General features: G+C 38.4%; 1 protein-coding gene across 1 annotated transcript in view; it reads right to left on the bottom strand.

Moving 5' to 3' along the window:
- FOXO1 (forkhead box O1) overlaps positions 1-22168 on the bottom strand; it is a 92068-nt gene that overhangs the window by 29708 nt on the left and 40192 nt on the right. The window lies entirely within an intron of this gene.

Raw genomic sequence — 22168 nt, 5'->3', positions numbered from 1 at the left:
TAAGGGCTGCGGCATTGAGTCAATTTTTCTTTGCCAGTACTTCAATAAAACAAGTTAATAAGCTAGCATCTCTCATTTAAGAAGAATTCATTTTTATGTTAATTGTACTATGAGCATTCTGGGTGGCAGAAAGGAGTACAAAAGCATGCTTACATATACTCAAGTTAGAGAGCAAGAAAATACCTGGTGACCATGAAGTCAATTATGATTAAGGCTGCGAGTTTGTCACGGAGGTCACAGATTCTGTGACTTACCGGGATCTCCATCACTTCTGCAGCAACTGGTGCAGCTGGTCCAGGGGCTGCCTGAGGAGCTTGGCAGCCCTTGGGCCAGCCACACCGGCCACTGCTGGGGCAGTCTCGAGCCACCCCCCCCCCCAAAGGTCCTCCCCAGCAGCAGCAGGAGTTTGGGTGTGTGTGGGAGGGGAGGCAGGCTCTGGGCAGCAGTTACCTTGGGAGGGTCTCCTGAAGAGACAACATGTCCCTCCCTCTTAGTTCCTATCTCCACGCCTTGCCTCCACCCACAGGCGCAGCTCCCACAACTCCCATTGGATGCAGTTCCCGGGCAATGGGAGCTGTGGAGCCAGCGCTTGGGGCAGGGGCAGTGCACAGAGCTAGGAACAGAGAAGGACATGCCGCCACTTCCGGGGGAGCCGCGAGGAGCCAGGTAGGGAGCTTGCCAGCTCTGCCAACCCTCCCCGCCATCCCCAGAGCACCCGTGGCACCCCTGGGCCGCCCCTCCTAAGGTTTAGCCACACAGGTCATGGACATGAATTTTTGTTTACTGCCCATGACTTTTACTAAAAATACCCAGTGACTAAAACTTAGCCTTAATTATAATGCATCACGCATAGAGGAGAGTGGACACTTAGCTAGCCAGTCTGGCAAATTCTGCAGAGTGATTAGAGAATCAGAGAAACGGAGCTTGCGTCTCACTGCTAGAAACATCTCTTCCACATCACGGCGTTAAGAAATGTTGGAGGGTAGCATGGAGAAGCTTGATCTCATCTACCACTCATTGCTAAGCACGGCTGTCTGAACAGTACCTGCTCTGTGACGTAGGGAGAAAGGGGAATGGTCTGACATCTTTGTCAAACACTAAAAATGCACCTTTTTCAATAATCTGGGGAAGGGGGTTCAAGATTTGCAAGCAACTTCCTCCAGCTTTAAGAAAACAATGAAATGTAGGGAGGTCTGTCCTTATAGAAAATGCACAAAAATAGGTTTAAATTAGGAAAGCAGCTGTTTCAAACTCAGTCACCCTTTCATCAGTAACAGGACTTTAATTAGTACCCATCTGCTTCCTGTTTTATACTACAAATCTAACTTTCACCTGTTCAGCAAAACATGAAGAGCCCCCGTTAAACTTTATAATAAATAAAAATAAGATTAAATTGATTAATTGTAAGAAATTATGTTCTAGACACTGGACTTCCATGTTCTTAAGTATTAAATACTGTAGTTTATTAAACTAAAAGGGACAAAACCAAAATTATGGAACTTGAATTTTTACTAACCGGCATTAATATATGTTTATAGTTATTATACCACATGATTAATAAGTATTAATGAAGCAGTACCTGAGGACCTCAAACAGGGGTTATGAATGTTTCACGTATCTGAAAGATTAAATTTTGCACATATTGACGGCTTCACTCTCCCCCTGCCCTCTAACTTGGGAGTGGATTTTCAGACCCTGCCAGCTAAATAGAAGAACCAAGAGAACAGGTAAACTCCTATACTAACCAAGAAGAGTGTGTTTATTTTCACCAGTAGCAAACAGTTTTCCTGTCATCACTTCTGTTAGGCGGCTATCCTGTTTCACGATGTTCAGTTGGAGATTCACAAAAACGTAGTTTATTTTTATGCCTGCACTTTGAGATGTTCTTACAATTATTAGATATATAAAATATAAAAATCCAAACAATGGAGATGCACTTTCAATCCATCAAAATACGCATAAATATAAACTTCACTTTTAAATTAACATATATTCTACCTTCACCATAAACTCGGGTGGGATGTGTGGGTTACACTAAGAGGCCTTGGCAGAACCAAAAACTTTCAAGAAAGAAATGACTCCTCAAAACAGTCCAGTGGAACTTCAGCAGTAACCAATGAATAACATGATACACTACTAGCAATTACTGCCTACACCATCCACTTCATAAATGTGACAACCACAGAGTTGCTAACGTAAAACTGGATGTGAATGACAAACTGTATGTAGCAAAGCTTGAGTGAACACAAGTTTAGATCTCTGATTAGAGCAATTCATCCAGTGTTCTCAAAGCAATTTACAGTTAAGCTGTACAACCACCAAATTGGATGTACATATTGTCTCCATTTTATATGGGAAACTGAAGCAAAGACTTGCTTAATATCACACAAGTCAGTTGCAGAACTAGGTTTACAACCCACGAGTTAAGACTCTCAATATGCTTCTTTAAATGCAAAGGGTTATACACTAGGCAACTATATCAAGCTATATATTACAATATCATTGCCTGATAGATGCTGGACTTTTGTCACCTTTGTCCATTCTCTGAGAGGATGAAGGAGAACGAAGTCTGATGATGGAAAAAAAGCTCTCTCATCACAATGCTAACAAGAACAGAAAGCAACAAGAAAGGGTGGAGTAACTGAACACCAAATGTTTGAGTCCTGGATTACTCCCTAGAAAAACAGATAGAACAACCTATATCTAAGTATTCAAATTGGTGCAGCACAATGGGTACCACAAAAATGAACTGTTTAGATTTTGTTTACCGCTAAGGTTTAAAGACTGTATTTAGTGTTCTACTAGAAATACTACTTAGTGATTTTAACTAAAGATATTTCCATGACATCTCAAGCAGCATTTCAGAAAACTTCACCCAGGACTGAAATTCCAGATTGTCTCAAGAGCATATGACAAAATATTTGTACCAGAAATTCTGGCAACATATCATACAGATGGATTTCTGAAAAATTAGCATCTAAGAATAACCCACTCTCAGTTCCAAATATAAATATTTAATCCAAACAAACTGAATGTTCATTTAACGTGGTGCTACAATCTCCATTCCAATCCCCCCTCCACACACACAGTGCTCTTGCTAACCACAAGCCTGAGCTCTTAATTAAAGCTAAATAGAAGACACACAGGAAAGCAATCTAATCCAGCCACCCACCAGAAACAAATTCACAAAACAAAAGAACAAACAGAAAGTCTACACTAAATATCAGGTAGCTATTTTACCCTCATTGTAATCTCTGTCATACATCATGAGAGCCCCCGAAACTGGTCATTCCTGATCTTGACATTTCATTCTGTGGGACCAGGTACCATCTTCACATGGACCATGCCACTAAATAAATTCTCAGAGTGATTTCACATACAAACTGAACAAAGGTGACAAAAATTGGCCACAACAGGCACCACACAGGATGTCTCCTGAGCATGTGGGTGGACAGGCAGAGCAACAAAAAGTGACAGTTTGTGCTGGTACCCATTGCGCCTCTCACTTCTGGATGTCCGTGCATGCGGAGTTCTGTGCTAGCACACAACTACTCTGCAGACAAGCAGCCAAAGGGTATGCATGTGCTAAGTCTAACTTTTCAGAACCATAAAAGTCTTAACTTTCCCAATTTCCTCAATCCTGCATGTTCATATGTATAATCTTTATGTTCCATTAATTAATAGTTTTGCATCAACAGTGCATCATATGAGCTGAGGCATGAAAACATGTCACAGTTCTAGGGCTGGTCACCAGAGCATGACTGAAGAAGACTAAACACAGATGTTTAAGCAAGTTCTTGTATACCGTTTTCAGGGTCCAAGGTTAGCAGAATTGTACAGACAAGCTTTTAAAGTCTTATTTAGAAAATATAGTGGAAAGTCTTTGTATAATTCATCTAGAATTTTGCTACTTGGTTCGTAGATTAGATCTGTTTTGTTTTGGTAGTTTGTTTTTTTAACTACTAAATTTTATATATGCAGTAAGCCAACCTTACCTAATCCCAATTTTTGTTTGCAAAGCTACTAAATCGAAGGGGATTCCAAGATATGTTGAAACAAATAGCAAGAGAGCAGAAGATTGTATTTTAAAACAAAAACATTAAATACATGCCAGACACCCAATATATATGAATTCTTACCTTTAGTACATCTTATACCAGTAATAGTTGTGCTTGACAGCAGCTAACTTTTGTATACATTATTATTATTATTATTAGCAAAAAATATTTACACAACGCTAGAAAATATACTGTAGGAAACAGCCATGGATTGATCAAGGAATGGTCTAGGTAACTTACAGGAGTTTTTCCCATTCTAGGATTCTATGAAAAAGCTACGACCAAAATTTTCAAGCTTGGCACTTAGACCAAAATTTTCATATTCACGTCTAAATAACTGTCATGTTACATTTGCATACAGACTTTTTAAAACGAAATATGGATGAGATGGAAGGAGAAGTGAAACAAGAACTGCAGAATGAGATTTCTTGATAGGAAGAGCATTACAGTCTGAGGCACAGATGTTAACTATATGCCATTTTTTCCTTGTAGGTTTTGTCTCAATATTGACCTAGTCAAAACTTTATTTAGCCTGTGAGATGATCACAGGCAGTATACAGGCTAAAGATTTGGTTGCATTCAACAGAGCCCAAGGGAAAGAAATAACAGGAACAAAAACCAAACCTGCAATACATCTATGGGTGTAATACTTTATATATTTTACCCTTACTTGGGGACTTAAAATTTGTCAAAATTAAGTCTTAGGTTTATACAAAAATTACTGATATCATCCATTCCTACCACAGAAGCAACCAAGGATTCTCCAAATTTGACCCCTGCACCTGTGGAACTCGTTGCCAGGGGATGTTGTGAAGGCCAAAACTATAGTGGTGTTCAAAAAAAGAACTAGATAAGTTCATGGAAGATAGATTCATCAATGGCTATCAGCCAAGATGGTCAGGGATACAATCCTATGCTCCGAGTGTCCCTAGCCTTTTATTGCCAGAAGCTGGGAGTGGACAACAGGAGATGGCTCACTTGAGGATTGCCTGTTCTGTTCATTCCCTCTGAAGCACCTGGAATTGGCCACTGTCAGAAGACAAGATAGTGGACTAGATGGACCATTGGTCTGGCACAGTATGGCCATTCTTATGTTCTCAATTTATGTTGAGGACATATGATTAACACAGCACTACTGAATATATTATATGTACGTGATAAGAGCTGCGGCATTGAGTCACTATTTTTCTTTGCCAGTACTTCAATAAAACAAGCTAATAAGCTAGCATCTCTCATTTAAGAATAATTCATTTTTATGTTAACTGTGCTATGAGCATTCTGGGTGGTAGAAAGGAGAACAAAAGCATGCTTACATACACTCAGGTTAGAGAGCAGGAAAATACCTGGTGACCATGAAGTCAATTACGATTAAGGCTGCGAGTTTGTCATGGAAGTCACTGATTCCATGACTTTCTGCGACCTCCATGACTTCTGCAGTGACCAGTGCGGCTGGCCCGGGGAGAGACACTGGCTGCTGCTGGGGCAGTCTCAGGCCATTCTTATGTCCTTAACTGTTCAAACTTTGTTCTCTAAAATAAACAGAGTATGAGGTAATTCCTATTTATTGAATCTCAATTTTGCTCTTGTAAAGTACACTTCGAAAAATATCACAACTAAATTTTTCTTTGTAATTCTCAATTATTAAGAATACTTAAGAACGTTAAAACAGGCATTTCGGAGCCTTCAGTGTATCAGTAGCCATGATGATGAAGAGCCATTAGTAATCTAGGAGGCCAATGACACTATTAAATCAGAACTGTATAACATAACATGGCGGAAAATGGTCAGTCAGAAATAACTCCCTATTCAAAAGCAATATTTAATATATTAAGGAAATCTGTGACTGTATCTGATCACTAAAGTAGCATGGAATTTGGTTTATCGCTAATAAAACTCCTACACGCAGTGGTAATGGTGAATCTTTTTGCTTTCAAATGCAAAACGTGCTTTCAAAAACAATTAAAAAAAAATTCATTTGCCAACACTATTAATTCCATTAATCTTTTGGACACTTCAGTTCTCACAAGAACGTTAGAAAATTTGTGCATTTCTGCTTTAAGCTTGTGACAGGAAGCTAACAAGGTGATGGGTGCAGTATAAGATCATCATCTGTTAGTATTTTTATTTTGGCTTGTAATTATGTATAGTAATCACTTTATCATATACACCGTGTAGATACGGAGAGAGTAATGTTGCACATATTGAAATTAATACACAGAAAAAAAGCTACTATAACCTTTATTACTGCTAGATCTAGTATTAGGTTGGCAGCAGCTAGGAACTTTGTTTTCATTTTATAAATATAATCAGATTAACAGCAGGACTGAATACACAACAGAATTATTCCAATATATATTACAAATCATACTATTTTCTCTCCTGTTGGCCTCAATATTTGTTTGATGCCCCATTGAATGCTGCACACAATTATAAAAATAATAAATCAATCAGCCATATTGAAATCAGGCCACTCCAGCCACTGTTCCCTTCTCAAATCGGAGCCCAGTTGTAGCAATTTACAGGGATTTGGACCACATCATCTGGGTAAGAAAGATAGCCAAAGAGGGTTACTACACCAAGTTCCTCCAGGCCCCTTAACACCAGCATTTGCACTTTGAAATTCAGGACCTTCTGGACAAGGGAGCCATTTGCTCAGTCTCCCACCCCCCAGGTGAAAGGTGTCAAGGATTTACCATTAATTATTATCTGTACTACCATAGTGCCTACTAGCCCTAGCCATAGACGAGAGCCCTAGTACTAGGTGCTGTACAAACACAGAACCAACAGACCATCCTTGCCTCACTCAGAGATCCTCAGATTGCAAGCTAAGGCAAAAGATGGATACAAACAAATGGGGAATACAAGGAAACCATAAGACAAGATTGGTCAGCATAATAGACAGTGGTCTCAACACACCAACAGCCTACCTGTTATCCAGTTTTTTTTTTATAGGTATCATGGAAGAGGAGCATTTTAAGGAAGGTTCTGAAGAAAGATAATGTGTTAGTTTTGCAGAAATTTACAGAGAGCTCCTCTCAAGCATGAGGAGCACCATGGGAGAAAGCACAAAGGTGCTTGGTTGAAAAACTAGTAAGTGGGTGATGGCGGCTGCCATCCTGGGCTGATCTGAGGTGGGAGTCAGTATCTCAATAGTGAATGTGAGCTGTTAGGTAGAATGGGGGCAGGTATTGAAGGACTTTGGAAGTGAAGACAAGTAGCTTATGTTTAAGGTGACAGAGAGGGAGAGCCAGTGGAGAAAGGCAAAGAGGGGTAATAGGGTCAAAATGAAAGGCTAGGGAAATGTTTTTTGCAACAACATTCTGAATCAATATGAGAGGGGCAAGGCTGCATTTATCAAGGCTAGAGAGAAGGATGAAAATGCATGAGGTCTTGTGTCCCCTGATTTTTGCTAATGCAAATTTCAAATGGAAACACCTTTAAGTGTAGTCTTGTGTCCTTTTCCCAGAGTAATTTTTGTTTCTTAACTGAACTATGGGACATCTACCTTCATGTCCCCATCCACATGGGCCATTGGCACTTTCCCTTCTTCCCCTTAGGTGATCAGCATTACCAGCTTGTCTTCTCTCCTTCAGTTTGTTGTCTACCCCTTGGTCTCCATGAAGATCCTGATAATTCTGATAGTCAGAGTTCATCTATAAGGAATATACTTATATCCCTATCTTGAATGACAACCTGATTTGAGCATTCTCTGTACCCCTGCTGGAATGGTCATGGGACAGGATGCTGTAGAAACTGGAGTCTCACAATTTCCTAATCACTTGGAACAAGGCTTCCAATTACTACAACAGAAATAGAACCAGGCTCCAAGATATGGCCTCTGAACAATTCCTCAAATATTGATTCACGATTGCCTGAGCCTTTCAAGGCCAAGTAATTTAGGTTCTTATGTATGCGAGGTCTGAAACTGAGAAAACAACAGATAGTTGTTGCTAGTACTGTTCTAGCAGTTTCCACTATTTCAACTATTGTGTGGATAAGACTTAAGTTACCATAGAAGACCCAAACAGCTATGAATATGTATCTGAGGTGCTCTGTTCAGAAATGTTAGAGGTCCTCTCTCTCAGCGCCCATAGAAACTTCCACCATCTGAAAGAGTCTTTTGAAAGAGATTAGAGGTAAGTTAATAATCAGAACATCTAGTACTTCAGTCTCCAACCTGAAAGGAATGTGCTAAGAAGAGACTGCCTGCTGAGTAATACTATTCCTATTAACGTGTGGCTGCAGGACAACTTTATGGTCCCAGGATCTTGCTTTTTGACAAAAACACACCACAAGACTGCAACAGAAAAAGTTTATATGGCAGAAAAATATTGAAGTAGTAGACAAATCAACTGATTTTTCAGATAAGAGAAGGTTCAATATAAAACTGTATGGGAAGAATGCAAATATTAACATTGCAAGAATAACTGTCTTGTGAACAACTAAAAAGCTATATAAAAAAAAAAAAAAAAAAAACTAAAAAAAACACCCACTTTCCAAAGTATTCTGACAGGAAAGTAAAAGCATAACAGAAACGACCACCACTAGCCAAAGAAAGACATTACAATCGGATGCAAATTCTTAAGATAGCATAATCCTTTCTAATGATGTCTCTGCCTAACAAAGAATAATTCAATATTTGATACTAAAAGGTCATACATAAGAAAGGTCTATTTTTATCTCATTTTTCCTTGATGTGTTCACATTTATGTGCTGATGCTGCTAGATAGAGAAAGTAGTACTTCCATCCCCTTCTTGAGTTTATCATTAAAAAACAGTTTGGGACAAATTCTACACTTAGAAAAGCATGGAGCAATTCCCACTAGCTACAATGGTTTTGAGAACAGAATATAGCCCATAATGAAGAAAAGGCAAGTAGCAATTATAAAAGCATCTTCCATGAACTCATTTTCTAGCAAGGAGACCTTCAAGGAAGAAAATCCATTCAACACTAAAACAGCAGCAACTCTCACTATATTTTCACTTGAGCACACGATAGTCAACTGTACCACTCAAGTTTAGAAAAAAGTTATATCATTTTGATTAGCATCATTTTTCATCTTTGAGGAACCTAAGTGTAGAAACTCCTACTCTACATTTGAGAGAGAAAACTGTATCAGTTTTTAGAACTACTGACACTCTGTAGCCTTTCCCCATACTTATTATGCTTTCACTTCAAATTATTATGAATAGACACTAGAATACAATCTATGATTATATGATTATAAAAAAAAAGAAAATAAATGTATTTAATAGACATTTTTGGTTAATTATATGACTGATAATATTCCACTCAAACTGTGGAATGTTCAAGTGTCATTAGTGGAAACAGATAAGAGCAACTCTGTATAAACGCAAAAGCTTGTCTCTGTCACCAACAAAAGTTGGTCCAATAATAAATACAGTATTACCTCACCCACCTTGTCTCTGATTTTTTTTTTAAATGTAAGAGTGCAAGGAGTTTAGTAGTATCCTTTTTTTATACCTCCTGTGTATAACTTTAGAGGTTGCTAGAAACTCAATCCATTGCCTTTCATTACAAGTTTTCATTGCTCGATAATGGATGGTATTAGTGCTCATATATACCAAGAATTAATATGGAACAATAAACAAACTGGGCTGGAAAAGGTAGAGTAAAGAGTAAAAAAGTTTGGCTGGAAGAACATCTGGATTTTCCTAGATGTTTACCAAGAGAAGTGGCAAATACTGAACAATAAAAAGTAATTGAGATTTAAAAAAGTCAAGAAGTATGGTTGAAGGCTTTTCTTCTTCTAATTCCTCTGAAAGGAAATTTGTATTAAACCTCAATTCATTACTTCACTGCCAAAAGGGATTTTTAAAATATTTTTTAACAATTGCTTTCCTGTAGACAACACAAATGCATAGTGAATTCTAGATCTCCTGCAAATCTGTTTTACATCTTAGATATAAAATAATCAGATTCCTGTTGTCTCAAGCTTAAATAAAATCACTTCATGCACATTTTGTTTGTAAGAAAAGCCAGGCAGTACCTATGTACTACTAGATGGTAAACATGACCACCTGGTTCTTTCATAGAAGTCTTCACATTTTGTGTAACAGCCAGTTTGAACATTTGTTAATCTAAAATACTTGGCATATGGCTGAACTAACAATTAAACAACATCCTGATAAGGCTGTTGTGAGTTTATTATAAAATATTTATATTGCAGTAGCATTGATCAAAAAGGGAGCTTTGTTGTACCAGGTATTTAAGAGGCACTGAAGTACACAGGGTCACTGGTCCAAAATACACCACACACCCAACTCTCTAATGAGACAAGCAATGCATGACAGATGGGAGGATTCTATGAAATATACAGATTTCATATACGTATACATTAACAAACATGAAGTTTTCCCCCAACTGCTCCTTAGCCCAGCCATTAAACACAGAGATTTCTTGCAAGAGATTACATCAGAAATGAGTCTTGAGAAAGGATTTAGACAGCACAGAAAGGTGGTGTGTAAGAGAACACAATGATGTTTATGGAAAGAGTTCACCAGTTTATCTTCTGTAGTTCATAATTTCACTGTATATTAGAAAGACACCCAAGTATAGAAAGTTATACTCTGATGGCAAGAATTTTGCCAGTGGAAATTGGCTGTTTGGGAATAAACAGCTAAAGGAGATTAACTACAGTACCCATATCAGATCTATTTCCTGCAAAAATTCTTCAAAAGCACAGCAAGCCATTTTCACGTGCATGCCATGCAGTTGAATTTTAAACTACCATTCATAATAATGCAGACTGTTTTGCATGGAAGCTTACAGCTGAATATTATTTATGGTGAAGCATCCAATCAGATTTGTGTGTGCCTTATACAAACCATTTTGTTCCCAGAACACCCCTGATACGCTTAAATGCCGAGTGAAATGTGAATACAAGCACTAGAATTTAATGTAGCAGAAACTGCTATAGGACTGAGCAGAAGCCTAGGAGTGAAGTGCTTCATGACCTATTTCAACATTTTTAAACCACATGGGTGCCTATTTTACATTGTAGGACTGTTGACAATTAAAGTACAATTAATAAAAGAGCAAGCAGCAACCCCACAAATTATAATAAAAGAACATAAAACGTACACTGTAGATGATGAGATAAGAATGGGATGATCTGTTTTATCATCCATCAAACAGCATTTCCCACCCTGAAAACTCTCCTACAATGGCTGGCCTTGACAAGGTTGGCCTACAGAGAGACTGACCTGGGCTATTTCAGACAGGGAAGAGGAAATTAGCAGAGAACACTAATCCAACAGTCCATAGTCATACAGCATTAAAGAACCTCTGCAGATCTCAGGTGTAGTATTATGGAAAAGGAGGGATGGTCTCTCACAGAATGGCCCTCCTGGCCTGGGACCTGCCCGATTCACTATCTAGTCTAGGGAAAATGAGAGAACCCCTTTGCCTCAGTGTATCCATCTGTAAAATGGGAATAACTGCTTAGCTACCTCAAAGTGGTGTATAATTTTAGCAGATGCTGCCTCACATCCTTCTTTATTTCAGAGCCTTCTATTCCAGCCACATCGTCATATGGGATGGATATATCCTCCTGCTTCATTCTAAATACAGAACAAATATCTCACTATTTGATAAAAGAACAGGAGTACTTGTGGCACCTTAGAGACTAACAAATTTATTAGAGCATAAGCTTTTGTGGGCTACTGCCCACTTCTTCGGATGCATATAGAGTGGAACATATATTGTATGTGTGTATATATATCTCCTCAATATATGTTCCACTCTATATGCATCCGAAGAAGTGGGCCGTATCCCACGAAAGGTTATGCTCTAATAAATTTGTTAGTCTCTAAGGTGCCACAAGTACTCCTGTTCTTTTGCGGATACAGACTAACACGGCTGCTACTCTGAAACCTGTCACTATTTGATGTTACTATCTGCATCAAACAATGGATCTCAGCCTGACCTAGGGTTCTTTTTGTTCTTAATGTTTTTAAAATATCTTTTTATTGTCTTTAACCTTATTTGCCACTGATATTTCATTGATTCCTTTAGATTCCCCTTGATTCCTTTAGCTTCCCCTATCAGACACTTACTTTTTAAAAAACTAACATTCATTGCCATTAACTTCTCCTTTTTTCCATTCTTTATACAGTGATTTTTTTTTAATGTTTTATTTCTGCTTTCACCTCATCATCTTTTAGCCAGGATGTTTTTTTGACCAGTAACTTTTTTCATGTTTATGGAATTGTTGCTTTTGAGACATCCAGCAGGATGCCCTTGAACAAGTTTAAGATTTTTTTAATAACTTTCCACTTTAAGTTTTTTCCCTGTTAGTTATGCCAAAAATAGGTTTAAGCTTGGGGAAATTGGCCCTTTTAAAGTTTCAAGTACACGTGTTACTAGCAGGTTCCATATTCTGTTTGGACAAAGAACGTGTAACAAGACCAGAACCATGGGTACTTAAGCAACTGCTAATTTTTAGTTCAGTGATTAACTCATTGTCCATTAGAACTAGGTCCAATGTTGAGTTACTCTGTGTTGTGTGTAGGATTTCGTGTTAAGAAAAATCAATTATTTTTAGAAATTCTAAGGAAGTTTTGCTATTGGCCACATGAGATATCCAGCAAGTGTCCCCCCTAGGCTGAAGTTGCCCAGGTCTGAACATTTTCAACTCAACAGGCCCAGATCAATTACACCTAAAAGTCATAAAGGAAGCAGCTGAGGAGCTCTCTGAACCACTAATGTTAATTTTTACCAAATCTTGGAAAACTGAGGAAACTCCAAAGGATATTAGGATTGCCAAACTAATTTCAGTATTTTGAAAGGGGTAAAGGGATGACTCAGAACTATGTACTGGTTATCCTGATGTCAATTCTGGGCATAATAAGCAAACAGTTAATTCACTCTATCAACAAAAAATTAAGAGGCTAAAAATATAATTAATACCAGTCAGCATGGTTTCATGGAATGTAGGTACTGCCAAACAAACCTGTTATCTTTTTTCAAAAAACAAGATTATGGGCAGTTGATAAAGGAACTGCATTGATATGGTACACTTGGATTTCTCCAAGGTGTTTGCCTTAGTATCATGACATCTAGACTAAAAAATTTCCATTATATTGAATTAACTGGGCATATAACTAGATGGATTAAAAACTGCTCACTCTAAACATAGTTAAGCTATCAATGAGTGGGGCCGTTAAAGGAGTCCCTCAGGGATCGGTTCTTGGTACAATACTGTTCAATATTTTTATCAATGATCTAGATAAGTTTACAATGACAAAGATTGGTGGGGGAGTAATTAATGAGGACTGAGTTACTGTTAGAGTGATCTGAATTGCCTGTATAAATGGTTATAGTCCAACAAAATGCATTTCAATACAGCCAAATGCAAGGTAATACAACTGGAAACAAAGAATGCAGACTATACCAACAAGATGGAAGACTGTTTTGGAAAGCAGTGACTAAGAAAATGACCTTCTAAGTCATTGTAGATAATTGTCTCCATATGAATTCTCAATGCAATGCTAGAGCATTAACAGGGCTAATGCTATCCCTGGACATATACAAAAGTAAATAAGTAAAAATAGGGAAGGGATATTGCCTCTGTACACAGCACTGATAAGACTACTAGAATACTGTCCAGTTCTGGTCTGCACACTTCAAGGAGGATGGGGGGGGGGGAACTCTGGAGAGAGTTCAAAGTAGGGCCACAAAAATTATTCAGGGCTAGGAAACAAGTCTGAAGATATGAGGCTTAAGGAGTTCAATCTATTCATCTTATCAAAGATAAGATTGAGATGTGACTTGATCCCTGTGTATAGTTACTTATACATGGAAAAATATCTGATAGTGGGAGGCTTTTCAACCTTGCTGCCAAAGACATAACAAGATCCAATGGCTGGAAGTTGAAGTTGGACAAATTAAACCTTGAATTTGGCAACCTTACTGCAGTTGCCTAGCGGTAAAGGTAATTAAATACTGGAACAGCTAACTAGGGGAGGTAGTGGACTCACCATCGCTTGGAATCTTTAAACATGTATTTTTAAGATAAGAAATTAGATATTTTTAAAAAACATGTTTTAATCCAATTTCTGCACACAAAAAAAAAATTGTGGCCTGTCAGACAAGATGATCAGAGTGGATGCTTCCGAGAGTCTCTGAATCTTTGAATGAATCTCTGAAAAAGGAGTTTTAGTAGGAGTTGTATAGCACTCTGATGTTAAATGCCTTAAAAGCACTACACGTGATTAACATTTCTTCCTTTGTAGCAACACCAAGATTACATAGCAAACCACCTTCTCAGCATAATAATGAGTGGCTACTTTTATATTTCCCCAAGGACTTCATTTTAGCATGGTTTCAGATAACACTTTTCAAGGCCTGAAGAAACTTACTCATACAGCAGCTAGTAATCTCTAATTGGGAATGGGGTTTTTTGTTGGTTTTTTTAAAAGAGGGTAAAGGAGGAAGTGGGGATGCTGAAATCCAGTCAAGTGACTTTCATCAATCTAAATTATTCAAATTAAAACTAATTAATTCAAATTAAAACAAAATTAAAAATAGAGTACTTAAATATATGTTTTAAGCTGCTTTTTGCATGCCATGCATGCCATAACCTAACATGAAGCTTTAAGTATACAGTAATCCTATGCATTTTTTACAATTTGTACTCACAAGCCAGTTTGCTGATTATATGTGAACTTTGTCCTGTTTGTGGTGTGTGTGTGTGGTATGTATTATATATTTGCACAAGCCAGTCAGTCATCTTACACTTTTTTGATTTTAGGATTTGAGATAATGTATTCAAAAAGATCATTGTTACATCATTTTGCTCAGAAATGCAAGTCATCTAACATGCCACAAATCCTCATCACTAAATGTACAGTGCTTCAGTATAGCCTGCAGAATGTGCACAAGAGCACCTCTTATTTCATCATTCTTCTGTTTTTAAATTTCAAAACAGAGCATCACTCCAGATCATCCCCTTCATATTTTTTCCCCCTTTTCTCCCACTCATGGAGTTCCTGTCAGTTCCCTCTAAGGGATATGGGATTCTTCCCTCCCCTTCCACCCATGAAACTCATGGATTTTTGGCACATCCACTGGGGGGGGCCAGGGCTGTGTCTCAATACTGCGACCTGTCCCAACATCTATCCCAGTATCTCTATGGCAACAACTCCATAGCCAAGCTGTCACAGGCCTCCTCACTGACTGCTGCCACCAAATCTTCCCTTGAGATCACAGGTGCTGGAACTAGAGGTGCCGGGGCTGCTACTGCACCCCCCGGCTTGAAGTGGTTTCCATTATATACCAGGTTTACAGTTTGGTTCAGTGGGTCTCAGTACCCCCCTACTATACAAATTGTTCCAGTGCCCTTCTTGAGGTTGTTTTAGAGCACCCGGGTGGTAGTGAGGAAAAGGAGCAAACTAATACTGAGCCTAGCAGCACAATCTTGTATTTCCCGCAGGTTTGTCTGGGAGAGGATGTGTCAGAGTAGCTATGTCTCTTAGATTCCTGGGAGGGATTGGCATGTGGAAAGGGAGGGATGATGCAGCAGAAGTTGCACACCTATATCAGTTTCACCAAATCTGAAACCCACTGCTCATGGAGGCAGAAGCAATTTGGTCCATGTTTCTACGAAACATTTGCTATGACTTACAGCTACTCACTTATACAGCTGAAATTGTTCAGTAATGAGTGCACTAAACAGGATCTTTTTTCAGTGGTATATACCTTTAGAAAATCCTGGTTTGAAGTTCTTGCAGACTATACAGAGGCAACTTTTCCTGTCTCTCCTCATTTTTTTTTTGGAGGGGTGAAAGGTAATATGGTATACTACTGGTTGGGTGGGGAAAGGAACTAGATATTCACAAATATACAGTCTTCATCCGCCTACTCCGTTTTCTGTTTGTAACTTCACATTCTGTTTTTATTAATTTTCTATGTGTATTTATAACTTCTGAAAATGCTAATAAAAAATCACTAAAAAAATTCCACTAAAACTGATCCTTCTGATGGTGACGGAGTTTAAAATTTGTTTATGTGGGTACTTAAACAAATACAAAGTTGCACTCTCATAAGTTTCTCTACAGTATTTCAGTCACTGACCTCTTGTCCCCCCCCCCCCTCTCCTACTGCAATATCCTGGCCCCAAATGAGTATGTTCTCATACGTTTTGATAGTTACTTTTCGATGTTTTACGGCTGACTCAGTGGGTTACTCCAACCAGTGACAGGGAGGGTGGTTTTCAGTTCAGCCTAGCAAAACAAATGCTTCTTTCAGAAGTTCTGGCCTGGTACCACCTTCCTGTTGACATATGTGATAGAGGCCAAAGTCTCAAAGCCATAAAAACTAGCAAGATCAATTACCTGAAGTAACAGACGGCATGGCATGCAACCCATATTTCTATATAATTTATTCAGAAGATCATTTCTTTTTCACGTTAGCAGTCCGATATCAACTACTGATTCAGACAAGCTCCAAATCCATACGACTAATATCTGTAGCCATATGTGAATGCACATAGTCAACATTTTGAAAAATAATTTATTAAAGTAATTTATTCAAGACACATTTTCCCTTAGTTTTCCCACCAATTATGATCCTAAAAAACAGACTCGCTGAATGGATCTACAAATTAACCTATTATAAAATTAATGAGGCACAGTCTTTTTTTTTTTTTTTTTATAATAAGAAAAAAGCCCCTGTAGCCGAGAAATGTGTTCTACAACAAGAGACAGCTTCTGCCAATGGTCAAATCCTGAAGTAAGTCAAATCTTTAGAGAACACACATCCAATTGTGAACACACATCCAAATGTCAGAATGTTATCCTTATGCCACAGAACAAAAGATTGAAAAAAAAACACAGATTTATGGCTATGTCAGAGTTTAATAGTTCTGTGCTGTTGCCACCTTCTCTGATTGTCCAGGAATGTCATTTTAGGGGAAGGGCTTAAGTTCAAAGGCAGGTTCACACAGTAATTAATTGCTCAAAATAGTGTGATTAGACAGAGTCAATATGTATTTTGGTATGGTTTGTGAAAAGATATTTGCTTTTTCTGGACCACGATGGGCTGACATCGTTGTTGTTGTTGTAGAATACCTTTTGGTTGAAAACATTCTTCCTAGAAAGATCGTTCAGAGTAACTTATCATCTGGGTTTAGTGCTAATATACAAATATTGTCCCCCCAACAGTAGGCTACTCCATTTAATATTCCTTAGGCCATCTGTTTATTTCCTGAACCACAACAAATTAAAAAGAAGGTATATTAGATAAGTTAGTTCTTGTGGTGTAAATGCAAACTGCCTAAATCTGAAAGCCATCAAGTGCTCGGAGAATGAAGAGTAACATTAAACTGTATGTATCCAGAAGGTCCACTAGTTTTCTCAGAAACTGTACCACAGAGCAAATGGCTTAGAATGTATACTGATCATCTTCTAAAAATTCTACCCAAAAAAAAAAATCTAGTTTTTAAACCACATTTAAAGTTTTAAAACAATGTTATATTAAAGCATTAAAATGTGACAAAATATATAGTTTTTATATTTAAAAAGCTATGAGCTAATCACATTGAAGCCTAATTGTATATATGCCGAGCACATGTACAGTAGAATGAAGCATCAGCAGCAGATTCCTGTTTGATAAATGTCAGATTGTTCCTCTTCATCATGCATTATACCACCTTTATAGAAATTGGTTTCAGTACTGTAACTAGACTATTTAAATATCTAGAATTTGGTCTCTGCAACACAAAGTTCTCCCAATTGTAAAATATAGGCCAAAATTTTACACACAAGCAATATATCAAACCAATATCTTAACTTCTGTGTGAAAGGCAATTATTTGCACTCCTGTTTTAAACATATAGGATACCTTTCTAGAAGAAACATTTATTTATTTTTATCTCATGGGAGATGAGCAGATTTTGGAAATCTCAGGAAGGAGCCCTGGAAAGTGGGCTAAAAGAACTGCGATAGAGTGGTTAATAACTTGATCTGGTAATGGTGACTTAAATGGGATTGAAGAGCTGCTCTGTTATAACCTTGTTTTACTCTGGGGATTTTAGAACCATTGTTTTTACTACAAGGAATCTGTGAAACTTTATAATCAAACAAAAAAGTCTGAAGACACAATATTCCTTTTCATGGGTCTCAGAGGGGAAACTGAGACAGGTGCATTTGTTGTGCTGTGGCCTTCCACTGAAGGGCACTCCAGGTGAGGTCTGCCCTATCACAGTAACTAACATGCTGTACACTACGAGAGCAGGTAACTTCAATCTCTGACTGTGTAAATTTCCTTCACGTCCAACCTTCCTTCCATCTCACTTATTTGACTAATTGTTTTCCTACATCATGGAGTATCTAACCTAGCATGTAATGTTTCTTAATGATCTAGGAAGATATACCCATGGCACTGTATGAATAAATTCCTTCATAATGCCATGGGAGGTTTTATAAGACACCCAGAAAAACTAGAAAAAATAAAAGTAGTCTGTGGTGTAAACATGTGGTTGTGATTATTTGGTAATCTGTAGATAGGATTTATAAATTCTGTGAGAGATTATGAATTCTGTCAAACTACAAACTCCCTTTTGAATGGGCAGCCTTTTGCTTTCTCTGTTTGCCTTCATATTGGGCTCAAATTCCAAAGGCTGGTGGCAAAAGAACAACAATGTAGTTTTGAAGTTAAGGACTCTTCCATTGCAAGGGAATAGCTCTGAACAAAAGATTGGCTCCCAACAAGGAGAACAGGTTTTTCTGATCACCTGATGAGGCTGAGTAGGATGTCACCTGACAAAAGTAGGTAAAAGTTATAAACAGGGAGGAGCTGATTTATCTGGGTCTTTGACCATTTTATGTCTAGCATGGGAGGAAAGAGAAACAATGAAGGATGTATCGGCTGCATGAAGCAGGATACCCTGCCTCCCTTTCTGAACACAGAAGTCCCCCCTTTCCTTCCCCACCCCCACCCAGCAAGGCAAGGGGTGGAGCTATTAAGGGGCACTGCATTTACGATGTTTATGTTTTATATGATCTATACTCTCTCTGGTGCTTTCTATGATAAATTAAAAGAGCAGGAATGTGTTATACTTGAGCAAAGTTTCTCCATGTGCTAAATGCTTCACAACTACGGCATGGCTCCAGAGAGAGTAAACCAGAAGCTTCACACCTTTCAGGTAGAGTTCTGGGATAGGGTGTGTTTACGTTAGGGGGCATCTGAGGCGTCAGCCCTGTGTCCAGAGGGGTTAGGCAGTTGGGCAGCAGGTTCCAGCTCTCAAAAGGGGGTGCCAGACAATGGTTCTGCACCCCAAGAGTGTGCCAAGGGACCCAAAATTGGAGCGGTGGTCTCCATTCAGGCCCCAGAGGTTTAAGACACCCCAGGATCCAGAGGCTTGGATTCCCCTCACTGCAATCTAGTGGGTGGCCAACAAGGTGGCACCACACTAGATTTGTGACAATGGCATACAATCAAATATGTAAAGACTGACTATTTACCTTTGCAGACACGCCATGACTGAAGTAGTATCAAATGACCCAAGAGAAAGAAAGGGTACAAAGAAAGAAAAGGCAAAGGAAATACTACTACTCAACATGAAGGGAAAAAGTACTTATTTATCTCTGATGTTGACCCACAAATTGCAGCTTAACAGCAGTACATATTTAGTAAAAATTCTTTAGAAGGTGCTGTTTTGACAGCATACTCACACTCACATTTTCTTCATCTCTGAATAGTCTAAGGAACTAAGATTGCCAAAACCAGCGCTAAAAGGCATGCAAATTAAAATGCAGCAAAGAAAGTGTTGATCACCATCTACCTCAGAGCAAAGATTTTAATACAAAGATCTCAAACATACAGAATTTACAAAGTGGACCTACTGAAGAACTCTTCTTTCTGGCTTAACTGTGTTACTCTAGATGGCTCAATGGGAAATCTGCATTTGATTAAGAAATCAATTACTTTGGCCCCAATGTTGGCAGGCTGTAGGAATGCTGTAACAGCAGCGCTCTCAACTCATGTAGGCAGGGGTAGAGAAAGAGAAGAAATAAGTTATACTGATTAATAGTGGACTCTATAGCTAATTAAAGAATAGTGTTACACAAGCGCACACAAAAATCCTGCTTAGTCCTCTAATGAAGTAGACAGTGGTTGCACAGTGGCCATGAAAGCAAAAGGTATAGTATAAGTTGATTCTACAGGGCCTAACCTGTTTAAGAAGGCGGATGACAAGAAGATAGCTATTATATGCACAGAAAGTTTTACTGAATTTAAATCTAATATTTTCCGTTTACAAGCAAATGACAACTGGTAATTTACCAGGAGATCTAGTTTATACTATTCAATATTCAGAAAAAGAACTGAGTGTTTGGGTTTTTCCCTTGCACAAATCTGAGAACAAATTTAATTCTCATGGAAGTGAGAACCTAGCCCTGTGCAATCTTCCTCACACAGATACTCCTGGATCTTGCAAATATAAACTCTATCATGAAATTAAAGTGGTCTGTAGTCTTCAGAATTGTCAATCAATTCTTCCATCTTCAGTCTGTTTCCTGTAAGTAACTTTAATCTTTTGTTTTAAAAGTACACAGCTGCATATGAATCAGACTCCATTTGTCATCCATTAACAAAAATCACATAAAAGGACAAAAAAAAAAAAAAAACACACCCTCTACTCAACACAATAGTCCTTCAGTTGTGGAAACCTGGGGACAAAATAGATTGGGTGGCAAGTTAAAGGACATCATCTGGACCAAGCAATTTCTGGACTAGTTAGCCATATCCTCTCAGAAAAATGCAAAAATTGGAATTGCACTGTTATTGCAGGAAGGAATAAGGAAATACTGGCAGAACTACTCTACCTGCGAAAGCTGGTACAGTACCTTTCTGCACTACATTTGGATGTACTCAGTACTATCACGCCTTTTATTTAATGACACATGAAGGACCCCCAACAGAGAGAGATAAAATTGCCTGAGCAACTACATTTCTTTCTGAGAGCGCCGAGAGCTATACTCAGTTGCCTTGAAGAATCTCTCATGAGGGATACTACCAAGTTCTGTCTAACTACTTCTCCTGTTCAATGTGTTAGAGTCCATTAGGAGGCATAAACTCGAGTATGCTGGGGGCACCAGGTAATATATCTCCATCTCTATGAGATGCCAAAAGAGTACATCAGCAGTGGTGCTTTAGCCAACAGCAACCTGGGAAGAGTGTTCTGTTACATCCTCCAATATGGAACTCAGTCCCTTTCTCACTCCCCACACCCTGTTTTCCAATAGAACCTACATTTGCTGAACCTTGCAGATGGCCTGAAAGTCATCAGTAGCCTCAGGTGGTTTTTAAGAAAGTGGAATAAGAATATATGGGGTAATTAGGCGAGAGATTGCACATTGTAAAAGGTGCATCATTTACTGGGCGGCGGGGTAGGGGGGGGGGTGGAGAGTGGATTGGCCTGTCAAGTACTCGTGTTCTAGGCATTTTTATCCTCAGTATGTATATTTTAAACTTACTTGTATAAATACCTAAAGCAACAGGGCAGACACGTAAATCTGAAGAAATAAATATAGCACCTATTATCCAGAAAGTTACCGAAGTTCTTTACAGACATTTAAAAAGGGATCCAATTACTTGCCCACCACTGAAATACAGCTCTCTCCAAGGTAAGGTAAGGTAGTAGCCATTCTGCACTAATACTACATAGCCATTTATAAGAATGAAAACGAAGCTTAATTTCTCCAGTTGAAGCTACAGGGGGAATTCTAGGCAAGCAGAATGTAATTATGTAATTGGAATTAGGCCAGGATACCAGGGTTAACACTGTGTACTTACAAAAAATGTGTCAAGGGATCTTGCAGTGACCACTAGGTGCCATCTACTGAGTCATTAGTGCCTCTTCCTGTAGAATCTGGGTTTTCCTTGGAGATCTCCCATTTACATACAGATCAGGCCCAACCCATATTAGTTTAAGAACACAGCACACGACAGTATAGCCAGAAGTATACCTACTGGGGTCACTTTTAAGAACAGTAAAATAAGTATGAATTAAAAGAATGAAATCTTTTCCTATAGTAAAAAAAACTGTAATGAAGGCAACTTTCTATTTGGCACCACCTATAGTAAA

The sequence above is a fragment of the Trachemys scripta genome, chromosome 1 (assembly GCF_013100865.1).
Source record: "Trachemys scripta elegans isolate TJP31775 chromosome 1, CAS_Tse_1.0, whole genome shotgun sequence".
Classification (NCBI taxonomy): domain Eukaryota; kingdom Metazoa; phylum Chordata; order Testudines; family Emydidae; genus Trachemys; species Trachemys scripta.
The sequence above is the reverse complement of the archived record's forward strand: the minus strand, read 5'-3'. Positions and strand labels throughout refer to the sequence as shown.